The following is a 13,637-nucleotide window of genomic DNA, read 5'->3' on the forward strand; positions in this document are numbered from 1 at the left end:
GATCACAATCTCTTTACCACTTAGTAGAAAGAAGAATTGCTATGGCTGAAAAATTCATCACCTTGTAACCGCGGTGACCAAGAGACTCTCTGAACTTAGCCTGATCTTTGGATGATAGACATATTGACTGTCTAGGGGCAGTACTTAAGAAGGCTGAATATTTAAATTAGATCACAGGGTCACCAGTGGCTTTAAGCTATTCATGCTTTTCCTGATCCTATATTCCTAGGGATTGGGAGAATTCTTTCATACAATTGTTAATAGTTTGTGATTCTTTCTGACTTTCAACAATTATTTATTAAGTTTCTGCTAAATTCAAGGGACTGTATTCCCTACACATGTCCATAATATATGCATGGAAATTGAGTCTATTATCTTTCTAACTCCCAGAGAAGAAGAATGCTGACTATTTCAGAGAGTTGAACACCTTTAAAAGTGGACTGAGGAACAGAAAAATCATACTTGTTTTTTTTTTTTTTTGCATGGTCTATGCCTTTCCTAGAACACAAAAGATATTTCTAGTCATGTCTGTGCCACTGATATGCCCCCTGTAACCCTGATCAAATTGCTTCACCTTTCTCTACCTCAATGTTATGAGGATAATACTGTCTACTCTGTCTACCTTACATGGTTATTATGAGAATAAAATGAGCTAAAGACAGAACTGACCATGTTACTCCCCTGCTGAAGAAACTCCACATGGCCACTTATTATCTCGAGAATAAAATACAAACTTCCCAATTTGGTATTTAAAGTCCTTTCCAATCTCACTCAACCTATCTTTTCAGATTTATTTCACATTTCTCTCCCTCAGCTAGTTGATACACCAGCCAAACTGGTCTACATGTTTCTCTCATTTTATCACCTATATATGTGCTTTTATGTAACATGTCTCCCACATCTTGATTGTTTTCTCTCTTTTCTTCTGCCTTTTGGAATCCCTCCCATCATTCAAGGTTCAAAGAATGAGATCTCTTAAAATAGGTCTTTCCCAATTCCTCCCTACCCCAGTTGTTAGCAATCCTCCCATTCCTGGAATTTAATTGTATTTGGCATTTACCTTTCTGTGTTACTATTGCTTTTGTCTAGGATTTTGTAAGATCCTTGAGGGCAAGAATTGTTTACATATTTATTCTTATGTTTCTAGCGCTTTGTACATAGTAGATGCTTAATAAATTCTTCTTGAATTCAATTAAATTGAATAATTAATCTGAAAGTGTTCTGAAAGATACAAAGCTACACAAATAAAAGACAGGAAAGGATTTTTTTTATTGTTTTATACAAAGCTGTACCTGATAAACCACCTTTTGAAAGTATAACAGATATAAGTAAATTATACTAAACAAAACTATAGTCTAGAATCACTTGAAAACCATCAAAATAATTTCCCTAAAGTAATGTTCATCTCCTCTGTTCCTCTTCTCCCTGAAAATACCCTATGTTCCTGAATACATAGTAAGTAGCTGCTTACTAAGTCCCCAAGGAATGAATAGAATATATTTTTATTTAATAAAGAGAATCATTAAGTTCCTAGTTTCCAAATTCCTCAGCTTAATTTTCTCATGGTTTGAGATTCACAATCAATACACATTTATTAAATGCCTACTAAGAACAGATGAGGCACAGAAGATACAAAAACAAAAATTAAAAAACAAGCTGCTTATATTCTATTAAAGGAAACAACATGTACGTATACATGGTATCTCAAAAGTCAGTTCAACTTTAAGCTTTTAAAACAACCCCCCAAAACAAAACAAAAAAACCTGCACAAAACCTTTTAGAATACTCTGTGCAGCTATATACAAAACACATACAAAACAAATAAAAGGTGGCTTTGGAGGAGAAGACCCTAGCAATTGGGGGAAAAGGCATCACGCAGAAAGTGATACTTAAGCAAGGTCTTGAAGTAAACAGAAATTTCAAGTGATAAAGTCAAAGTAGGAGTACATTCAAGATATGACCATCACTAATCCTTTTAATTTTGTCTTCTCACAGAACTCTGATGACTCTGGAAGAAAGAATAAGATGAACAACTTTGTACAACTCTACCTCACTTAAATCCAGATTATGTGGAAATCAAAGACATATCATCTTACCATCTTTCCATACCTCAAAATCTTGTGGCAACAGGTAAGTGATAAAGCAGCTACAAATATGCTGGGAGTTGTAGATACAAACCTACCACAGGTGACTCAGCCTATAGAGGGTCTTCTCATTAATCTGATATAATGGTGGCATGCAGCAGCTCTGGGGCATCTGAGCAGTCTTTTTAAATGTCCACACAGTTCATATTCTGTTGTGAGAAAGAAGATAGAAAAGATGCCCTAAAAACTGCCTGCTTCACTCAATCCTGGCCAGATTACTATGACAGGTGAGGAACTTACCCTGTGATCAAAACACACATGCACAAAAGTACAAAAAGTTTTGCAAAAAAGATTCCGTTCACCAGGGAATGTGCATATACTTATGGACAAGACAAAATCCAGTAGACTTGATAGAAAAACAGTTCTTATTCATGAGAACTCAGCATCCAATAAACAACCTGAATGAAATGACTGGCAAGTGAAGAACAGCTTTCCAAAGTCACAGTTAAAGATATGTTTTTTCTTGAGAAGTTACAGTGAAGGGGAGTACTGTGAAACTAGCATAGTTTTTGTTATCAAAACTAATCTCTTGTATGAGTAAATGATATGGCATTGTAAATTGTTTCTTGAAGTCATGCTGTCATCAGTGCATATGCTAAATATACTATATATAATATATATATATATGTATACATATATATACACACACACTATACATAACTATGTATAACTATACTACTCTGTATATAACTATAACCATATAATATACTATAACTCTAACAAACTATAGACTATAGTATATAGCATATAATAAACTCTAATGAGGTCAAAAAAAATTTTATGAAGACCTGGAGTAATCATTAGCATGCCAAAAAAAAAAAGTTAATTCTGAATGACTTTATTGAAAAAGTAGGAATAGACAACCACCCATGGCAGGGAATCCTCAGGAGGAATGGAGTGGAAAAAAGAAATAGCAAAGGTCACTTACTAGTGAAGACTTATGCATCTCCTGACTTTCTTATCACCAGCACTGTCTTTCATTTACCTTTAGGTACCCTCATAGCAACACTGACATGTAATAGACTATGCCATTGTAAGGACAAGAGATAGAACCGTGTCAATGATGAGGGTATATCATACATGGTGATAGACTGATCATAGATCTATCTCCAAGTTCATTATTTGCTTTCAACAAAAGTGGTGGCCCCAGGCAAGATGACTACCAAAAGACTAATGTCAATAGATGAGAATGCTCTCTGAGCATGAATTGTTTGTTACTAAACTGGAGGGAAAGCTGAGCCAACAGGTAGTTGGCAACAGTGGAACAAAAAAGGACAGGGAAACTTTCAGATATTTGATGTATGGCACTTAATTTACTCATCTGGAACAGAATACTTATGAACATTGGATTGATTTGATGAAAATGATGAGGAAATTAAGAAGCTGCTAAATGAAAAATGAAAACTTTACAGGGCATATCATCAGGATACTTCATCCAGCTCTAAAAATGCAGCATTTAATGCCATCAAAAGTGAAATACAAACAAAGGTTAGAGAGATGCAGGATTCTTGGTTCAGTAAGAAAGCAGATGAAATTCAGTTTTATGCTGACAGTAGCAATCCAAAGCACTTTCATGATGCCCTGAAGGCTATTTAATGGGTTAAAGACTTATGTTGCATCTTAACTACTTATTGCTGATAGAGTGACAATAATCAGTGATAAGAATATGGTCCTGGAGAGGAGGGCTAAACATTTATATACTATTCTCAACCAACTTCATCAATGAATGATGAAGTCATTGACCATATCCTCCAGATTGAAGTCAATCAGTCTCTAGTCAAATTTCCAAGTAAAGAAGTGTTGAATACGATTAGATTCCTCTATTATGGCAAAACACTTGGTGCTAATTCTATTTCAGCTGCCATTTACAAAGCAGGGGGTCCACTTTTCATAAAAAGGCTAACAGAAATTTTCTAATTTATATGGCAAGAGGAAGTTATCTCTCAGGAGTTCAAGGAGTTCAAGTCTCTATTGTCCATTTCTATAAAGCTAAAGGAAATGAATTATCCTGTGACAATCACGGGGGAATCTCTCTTTTAGTCACTGTTGGTAAGCTTATTGTCAAAGTCCTTCTTAATAAGCTGATCTTTCACATAGAAGATGGTCATCTACCTAAGAGCCAATAGAGTTTCAGAAAGCGTTGAGGAGTGATTCATATTATGTTTGCTGACTGACAATTCCATGAGAAATGCCAGGAGTAAAACAAAGGCCTGTAGACAATGATCTGACCAAGGCATTTGATATGATACTGTTAGTCATGAGGGTTTCTGGATAATTATGGCAAAATTTAGTTGCCCAGAGAAGTTCATCAGTATCATATTTCAGTTTCATGATAGCATGCTTGCACAGGATCTGGAGAGTAGATAATGATGTTATACTTTCCAAGGCTGCCACAGAGTGAAATGGGTTGTGTGTTTGCTATAATGCTTTTTAGCATGGTGTTTTCAGTAATGTTGTTAAGCATTTTCAACAAGGATGAAAATGGCATTCTGGTCAACTATCCCACTAGTGGTAAATTCTTCATTTTAAAAGGCTACAAGCCAAGAATAAGATGGAGCAAGAGTTGGCTCATGATTTTTTTTTTGGCAGATAATTATGCCCTTAATACAGACTATAAATCTGAGATCCAACAAAGTATGGATGAATTCTCCACTGCTTGTGCTAATTCTGTTTTAACAAGTCATACTATGAAAACACAAGGCCTCCATTAGCCAGCAGTGCACTATCCTTATGTGGAATGATTTATTATAGCAAATGGAGAAAATTTGAATGCTGGGGATATGTTCATTTATCTTGGCACATTGATAATGAGATTGACACATGCATTGCTAACGCTAGCTCAGTGTTTGGGAGGCTCCAAAGGAAAGCGTGGGAGAAGAGAGGTATTAGACCAACTACCAAATTGAATGTCTACAGAGCCATTGTGCTTTCTTCATTGTTATATGCCTATGAAACCTGGACTATATCTACCAACACCATGCCAGGAAACTGAATTGCTTCCATTTGAATTGTCTTAAGAAGATTCTGAAAATGTCCTAAACTGCCAAGTATTCAAATTCTACTTCAAGAGTGTGCAGTTCCATTGGACTAGACACATTATTCAAATATCAAATGTATGTTTGCCCAAAAGACCCTTTTATGGAGGACTCACACAAAGTAAAGGCTCACAAGGTGGTCAGAAAAGGCGATACAAGGACACTCTCAAGGTCTCTTTTAAGAACCTTAGAATTGATTTATGATACAGAAGACATTGGTATCAGACTGTCGAGGATGATGTGCACTCAAAGTACTATTTTCTATGAGCAAAGCAGAACTGAATCAGCTCAAAAGAAATGCAAGATACACAAAGTTAGAGAGTCCACTCCAAATGTTGATAGGGATTATTTGTGTCTGACCTTAGTCAGAGTACTCCAAACTCATACTGGTCTAATCAGCCACAGTCAGACACATAAGTTGACTCTAACATAGGGATGCTATTTTGGTCTTCTTCAAGAACAAAGGACAACAAACAACCACCTTGACTTCAATATATCAAAGTCATTTTTGTTCTCTTCAAGAATGAAGGACAATAACCAAGTAAACCAATTTTTGTATTCAGCACTATCTTTCCAGATATACAGTACTAACTTGTAAAAAATCCAAAGAAAAATAAAGTTTCTTTGTATTTGGCTCAGGAATCCATGAGTTTTTCTATATTTGCATGTGAATTAATTTGAGCATCAGTTTATACCAAACTTAAAGAACAAAGCCAAATTCAAGACTTATATAAGAAAATCAGGATAATCCGAATGAATCTATATTACTCCTCCCTGTGGCCTCTTGTTGAGAGTTGGTGACAGTATGACTATTTTCTGTAAAGCACAAGTCTTTACAGCAGGTAGAACTTTTATCATCATCTTCTCTTTCCCCTCCTTTTCTTCTTTGTCTTCCTTCTCCACTTAGAATATTGCACAGTAAGAGCTTAATAAATGTTGAATTCATTTGAAGTTACCAGAGAATGAATTAGCAAAACCCTTTCTAATCTGAAACGGTATACATCATTATAGATATTATTTTAGAGAAATGCTTAGTATATGGCCTGGAAGTTGGATGATAAAAGGTTATATTTTTAAAACGGCCTCAGATCAAAAACTTTAAAGTCTGCAACTAACTTTTTCAGGTGCTTTTTCAAATATGCTACAAACTCATTTTGGCATAAATTAATTTGGTCTTATAATGAGCAGTATTCTTATTTGCTAACTAACTATTCTTTGTGACTGGCATGAAGGTGAAGTCAAAATTAATCATTGACTTGAAATAGGCTCAATCAATATATTTATTTCCTTGGATTTAAATGAAGAGAATAACTGCAAAGTACCTAAGATGATTAAATATATCCACAAAGAATGGAGATTCTCAAGTAAAGATGGCCTACAAATACAAAATGTTATTACCAGCATTACTGGATGGGATAAATGGACTCACACATTTAAAAAAAAATCAATACATCCTTACACACAGCTATTTCAGAACTCATCTCATTGCTAGGATATGTGGAACAATACACTTGCTATATTTTGTCAACTCAGTTCTGCTCCTCACTTGATCTTTTAAGTCTCATTTTCTAAGGTTCAGTAACAATATCAGTTATGGGCTGTGTAAAATAGAAGACTGGAGGTGACATACAAAAGACATGTGACCTCAACAGCCTCTGTCTATTATTTGGAAGTGTGTATTTTTTCACAAAAGTTTTAAGGATAAGAATTTTTTTCTTATTTTTTAACTGGATTTTGTACCTGCATCATGAATATATTTCTTTTTTTTCCCCATCTGCTTTCACTCCATGTGAGTTTTAATTTGATGGCCAAAGTAAAAGACAGACTTTCCAAATGAAGATTTATCAATTTCAGTCTCCTCAGGAGGCAGAGAAAAAGAAGGGGGGAAAAAACACTTTTAGCAGTTTGAGGGAGGAAGTTTGAATGAGAATGATAAAAGATCCATAGGCTTGCATATCAGTTTATCTGAGGAAAGGAAAGGTTTATGGAGTTTTCCAAGAAATCCATAACTGGTGAGATATGCCTTCCACTGGAAATGACATTAAAAATTAGGACAGATATATTAAGTCCAAAGGGCATGTCGTTTCTCCAAAATTTTTTCTAAGTTTTCTCATTTTGAATTTATCTTCATTATGTCATTAGTCAGAAGTTTCAAGTTAAATAAGTAGCAAAAACCATAATAATAACACATGTTTATATAGTGATTTAAGATTTACAGGGTGCTTTAGCTCATTGCAACCTCACAACAATTCTGTGAGGTGGTAGCTCTGGCCCTGAATAAGAAAATTGAAGCAGGAGTTTTAGTGACTTGCCTTTGGTCATACAACTAGTATATTTCAGAGATGATATTTGAACCCTGATCTTCCTTCAAGAAAAACATGGCATAGTGTGATAACTATTGGGCCTAACAGAGTTCAAACCCTGACTCTGACACTTAACAATTATATGAATCTGAGCCTATTCTATGCTTTATATACCTCAACCAATTACCAGGGTCATATCTACTAAGTCATATATAAGTTAAGAGTTGAATTAATAGAAAGAGTTCTCATACTAGGAGTTTTCAAAACTGGTGAAATTACAGATCATTTGAATTTTACAGAAAGAGCTCTAACAAAAAAAGGAGATATGAAAAGGAAGTTACAAAAAAGTAACTGAAGACCATCTTATTATCATTTCCCTATACTTGATATCATGTGTTCTGGTCTAGACCACTCTCCTTCTTCAATTCTTTTGGTTGCCCTAACATAGCCCTTTGTCATTAATCCTGAGCAAGTACCCCAATGTCTCTTATGACTAATGACATTTTAAATATCTTATAGCCATAATCCTTTCACAGTTTCATATCCCCAGGGTTTTTGAGGGTCTCTAATTAAACCAGGATTAAGATTTAGGATGGAAGAGTGATGATTGTTTTAAAGGATAGCAGTATCCAAGTACAAAAGAAGATAAAATTCAGAGTTTTCTTATATTAGCTACTAAACCCTTTCCCAACTCCTTCATAATTTAGGATTTCAATAATCCTGACCAACCACATGGTTAGGGATAGCCTGGGGGAAAGGAAGTAGGTGTCTATGGAGAAGAGAAGGACCAAGAAGCGTCATCTAGTTACAATTTTCTAATAAGGTACAGGAGGGAAAAGGCAGGAAGAGCATTAAGAGAAAGGTGAAGAAGCAATCTGTCTTAAAAGGTTTCTTAGACTTTTCAAGAACTTCCCAAGTAATCTTCCCTCTACTCTTTCATGGATCAGAAGTCATGAATCCAACCAACTCCCAGTATTTATCTAGGGAAAGAAGAAAATAGGTTGCAAAAAGAGGGGACTCCATAGAAGTAGAACCAGGAAAGGTTAAAAAAAAGTAGCAGATGCAGCTGCAGTGCGATCTCAGGATTTCCTCTTGTGTGGTATGTGTACTAGACCCCCTTTCCCAAATTAACTAATCAGAGACATCATCAGGTACAATGAGAAAGGATTTATTTAATCTCTGCAGGGAGAGGCCGGGACACACACCTGGGAGCCATCCCAACTCCTGCCATGTGCTCCTGGAACCCAGCCAGCTTCCAGCTTCTCCAGGATTTAAAAGCAAAAGAGCTGAGCCTTTTCACTGGATAGACTAAAAGGATGCAATCATCCTTGACCAATGGTCACCAGTGTTGTCTGCCTTCCACAAGTCATGTCACTTCTTGCAACTTCACTAATTTCTTGCATCACAGGGTTCAAGGCTGGGAATAGGGATCATGTGACTTCCTGAAACCTGAAGCCCAAGGTCTCATCTTCCTGTAAAGATCATGCAAAGTCTCAATACATCCCATCAATTCTATTCACTCTGGTAATGTTTCTACTATTCAACTCTAATATATTGAGGACCACAGAGTTTATCTAACCTTAATTGTCTGGTGAGAAGAAAAAACAGGAATTAGGGGTTGGGAAAGGGATAAAACAGATTCTTTCTTAAAGTTATCATACCTTAGAGGAAAAGGTATTGACACTAAAAAAGCAGAATTACTTCTAAAATGCCCTTTAAAAAACCATTGAATGACTGAAAGAGGTAAATAAAAGTAACAAAATAGAAAAACTGAAGAGTAAAAGAAATATTTTGGGGAAAAGAAATCAACAACAAAAACTCAAAATAAGGCAAAAACATTACATAAATTTTATATATCCTCAAGAAATTACATTAGAGGAGTTCTGTGATAGTTTTAAAAAATAATAAAAAATTAAGAGAGGATATCAAGAAATAAGGGAAGAAATTAGAAAGCTTGGAAAAGAAATCAATGAATTTGAAAGAGTAAAATATTTAGAATAAATCATATACTTATGGATAAAAGGAAACTGAGTAATTATCTAGTCTAATCCCTTTGTTTTGTTGTTAAAGAAATTGACATCAAGTTAGAGATTTGATCCTATTATATTCTATAAAAGAAATGAAATCAGGAAATGGGTAGAATTGAGGCTCCATTCCTTAGTAAAAGATATTAGAAACTAACTTCACAGAAATTTAGAGAATGGTTGGCATGGAGAATTAATTATCACAATTTTATCGGAATGGGAAAAAAAGGTTTAAACAAAAGAGAACAAGTCAGAGACAAAGACGATTCAAGTAATCTCAGAAATTTGGGATAGAGATATTAGGTACAAGTGGAAATTATAAATAGAATAAACAAAACTACAGATACTTATGTTTGATAGAAAACAATATGAAAGAATTGGTTGGAAGAAAATACAAAATTATTATATCCTAAAAATAAATTGATTAAATTCCTCAATAAGGTTAAAGCAATAGGAAAACTGTATTTTTTAAAATTGTTGCACATAAGAAAGATATAATCAAGTGAAAATGAAATTATGGAACAAAAGCTATTATACTTCAGACAATTCTAAAAAAAAAAAGAGAGAGAGAGAAAGAGAGAGTAAGAGTTGTCTTAATATTTTCTCAAAAGTTCACCTCAGAAAGTTCATTCAATATGCTAGAAGCCTTTGTTACCTTTCTCCTGGCATTGCTAAGATACAGATAAGACACTGTGACTTTCAGTGTGCTATTCCTTATCACATACCCAGTCCATCATAGTTTTTACTCATACGTTTTCCTTCTTTTACTTCTATTCTTCAATGGCTTCCACTTATTTGGTTAAATATTGCAGTCTATACAAATGCACATTGTTCTTCTTGATTGTATCTGTGTAATGCTATCAACTTCAATTCTTCAGATACTTTTTCATTCCATGTCTGATTTTCATCAGTGAAATGTTCGTGTTTTAAAAAAACGGGTCTTGTTTGTGAGAGAAGTAATGAGAAGTAATCTTGCAAAGGCAATATAACCTTTCTCCTCTTCCTGTTATTTATCTGACCATTCATCTTTATGCTATATTCTTGATATACAGTGCATATTGATGGAAAAGTCCTATATGTTGTCTATCCAAATGCATATAATAATAGACACTGTATAATAGACACTTTTCATCCACTTGATCTCTCCTGTGTGGATAGGCAGGCCAAAACTTTGAGCTATTATACATCTTTTTCATGGTATATTTCAATGTTCTATGTCTTGATACTACCAGAACAGTACAATTCATAAATAGAAATATTTAGAGGAACCCCTTATCCACAGATAAACTCTCTTGGATTTAGAAGCTGTACTAGACTCCTCCATCACAATCATGTTCATTTTTATGCTTTGTCTCGTGTTAATCATCAGATAGTCATTGAAAAGAGTTATTTCTGATAAATATTTCAAGAAATTTTAAATAATTCTGAATGTAAGACAACTTAGAGGTGGTATGTTCTAACAAATCAAATGTCAAAATGAAATTTTTGTATTCATTAAATCTTTTAGTTAATTTTTAAATAATTATGAAGTTCATAACTGGATATCACTTTTGAAATACGCTTATTCACTATAAATATAACCTTAGGACAATCCTGATTTTGTGTGCAAATAAAGCACAAAAACTGCATAAATGAGAAAGTGGGCCTACGGGTTGATAGATTGATGAGCTTATAGACTTGGTAGAAAGTAGATAGAAGTGGATAGAAGACAGTGTACAGGAAAACCTGAGTTCAAAACCTTTCTCAGATACAATCCATATGACTCTAAACATGTCATTCAATCACTGTGTGCCTCAATTTCTTTGTCTATGAAATGGGGATAACAATGGCACCTAAATCATGGTTTTTGTGAGGATAAATGAGTTAACATATGTAAACTGTTTTGTAAGCTTTAAAAAACTATGTAAATAGCATCTATCACTATTGGCATTGCTATCATTAGTTTAAGTAGTTCAAAATTGAGTTGCTTCTAAATTTATAGCATACCTGTTTTTCTCACAATTATTCTTGAACTTTTACTAATTCTGGTGTTTGTTCTAACAAATCAATGATCTGCCTGTACACAGACAACAGATTTAGTATTGATTACCCTATTAATAATGATTCTGATCCTATCTGTAAAAACACAGTCAATTGAATAATTTAATTTTCTGGTTTTATACAGAACTTCTGAATCTTTTTTGGGGGAAAGTTCATAATACAAAACTATGAAGCTTCTTTGTAGGTCTCTCATTACTTTTTCTTTCCTCCTTTTCCCCCTCCTTCCCCCTCCTATCTTATTCATAACCAAGCATATAAAATTGAGGCACACAGTGATTGAAAGACAAGTATATATATATGTATGTATACATATATATTGATAGTGCCTGACATACAGTAGGCATTCAATAAATGTTTATTGTTGATTCAATTATTTTCAGAGTGGTTCTTTTGCAAATATTACAAGATGACCAAAATGACAAAAAAAAAAAAAATAATAATAATGTTGTTGCCATTGAACAACCTTTCTTTGTTTCTCCAAGACATATCTGTAAAATATCCTTCTATTTAAATGAAATTTCCTTCTTTCTCTAGTTTAACACATAAGTGTATTTCTTTAATGTTATCAAAGAGTATATATCTAAAAACAAGTTTGCATTATTTGCAATGGAGAATTTGCACTGAAGATTTTCTGAATATATTGATAAAGTAAGCATGCTTTATCAAGATATAAATAAATATATATACATATATGTGTGTATGATTAAAGATATCTATGTCTATTTATGTATCTATATGTATGAATAGGTATATGTATATATAAATATAGGTGTATGTGTAAGTTTATGTATATATAAATATACTTGTGCTTAATTGTAACTTTTTTGGGTTAAGAATGGGGACTAGAGGCAAGAAAAAAAAGAATAAAATAAAAAGTTCACAATAGAGAACAAAAGAAACCTAAAAGGAAGAAAAGATGGACAGCTCTGAACACAATATGGAGTATTTATTATATAGGCTTTCTTGAAATGGAAATCTATTGCTTCATATTTTAAATCCTTGTTTATGTTCTGCTGTATACATGGGATTTTTTTTCCTTCTATTTTGTATTTAAATTTTTAATTAATTATTTGAAAACATAATCTGTGAAGAAATTAACTGAGATGATTGATAACTTTAGTAATTTAGTAGGATACAATATAAATCCATAAAAATACCCAACATTTGTATACATTACTAACAAAGGCCAAAAAGAAAAGACAATAATAACAATTTCATTGAAAATTATTTATAAATAATTGGAATTTAATCAATAAAAACACAAGTTTTTTTTTTTACAAATAATATACAAAACACTATAAAAATAAAAGGAAGAAAAGTAATTAGAGATAATTTAATGCTTAATGTTGGCTGAACAAATATAATAAAAATGTCACTATATAAGTTGATATGCATATTCAGTTATGTAACAGTAAAATGATGGAAGGAATACTTTAAGAAAGTTTTAAAAATTACAAGATTCATTTGAAGGAACAAAAGGTCTGGAATCTCAGGAGAAATGATTTTAAAAGTAGAATGAAGAAGAATTCATGACCAAATAAGAGATAGAGAGCATTATGAGATATAAAATATACATTTTTGATTAAATTAATTTGAAAACCTTTTGTACAAACAAAACTAATGCAATCAAGATTAGAAAAAAAAAAGCTAAAAGCTGGGAAACAATTTGGGGGACAAGATTCTCTAAAAAAAAAAAAAAAAAAAAAAAAAGACCTCATTTCCCATATGCAAAGAGAATTAAATTTATAAGAATATGAGCTATTTTCCCAATTGACATATGGTCAAAGGATATGGAAAGTCAGTTTTCAGATAAAAAAATTCAAAATTATCTGTAGTCATTTGAGGAAGAACTCTAAATCACATTTGATTAGAGAAATTCAAATTAAAACAATAATAAGGTACCATGTCAGATTGGCTAATATGACTAAAAAGAAGAAAATAAATATTGGAAAAATTATGGGAAAATTTAGAACACTAATACGTATGTTGGTGAAATTGCGACCTGATCCCATTATTCTAGAGAGTAATGTGGAATCATGCCCAAAGGGGATACTGTATATTCTTAAACCCAAAAATACCAGTACAAACTCT

The sequence above is a fragment of the Sarcophilus harrisii genome, chromosome 2 (genome assembly GCF_902635505.1).
Source record: "Sarcophilus harrisii chromosome 2, mSarHar1.11, whole genome shotgun sequence".
NCBI lineage: Eukaryota > Metazoa > Chordata > Mammalia > Dasyuromorphia > Dasyuridae > Sarcophilus > Sarcophilus harrisii.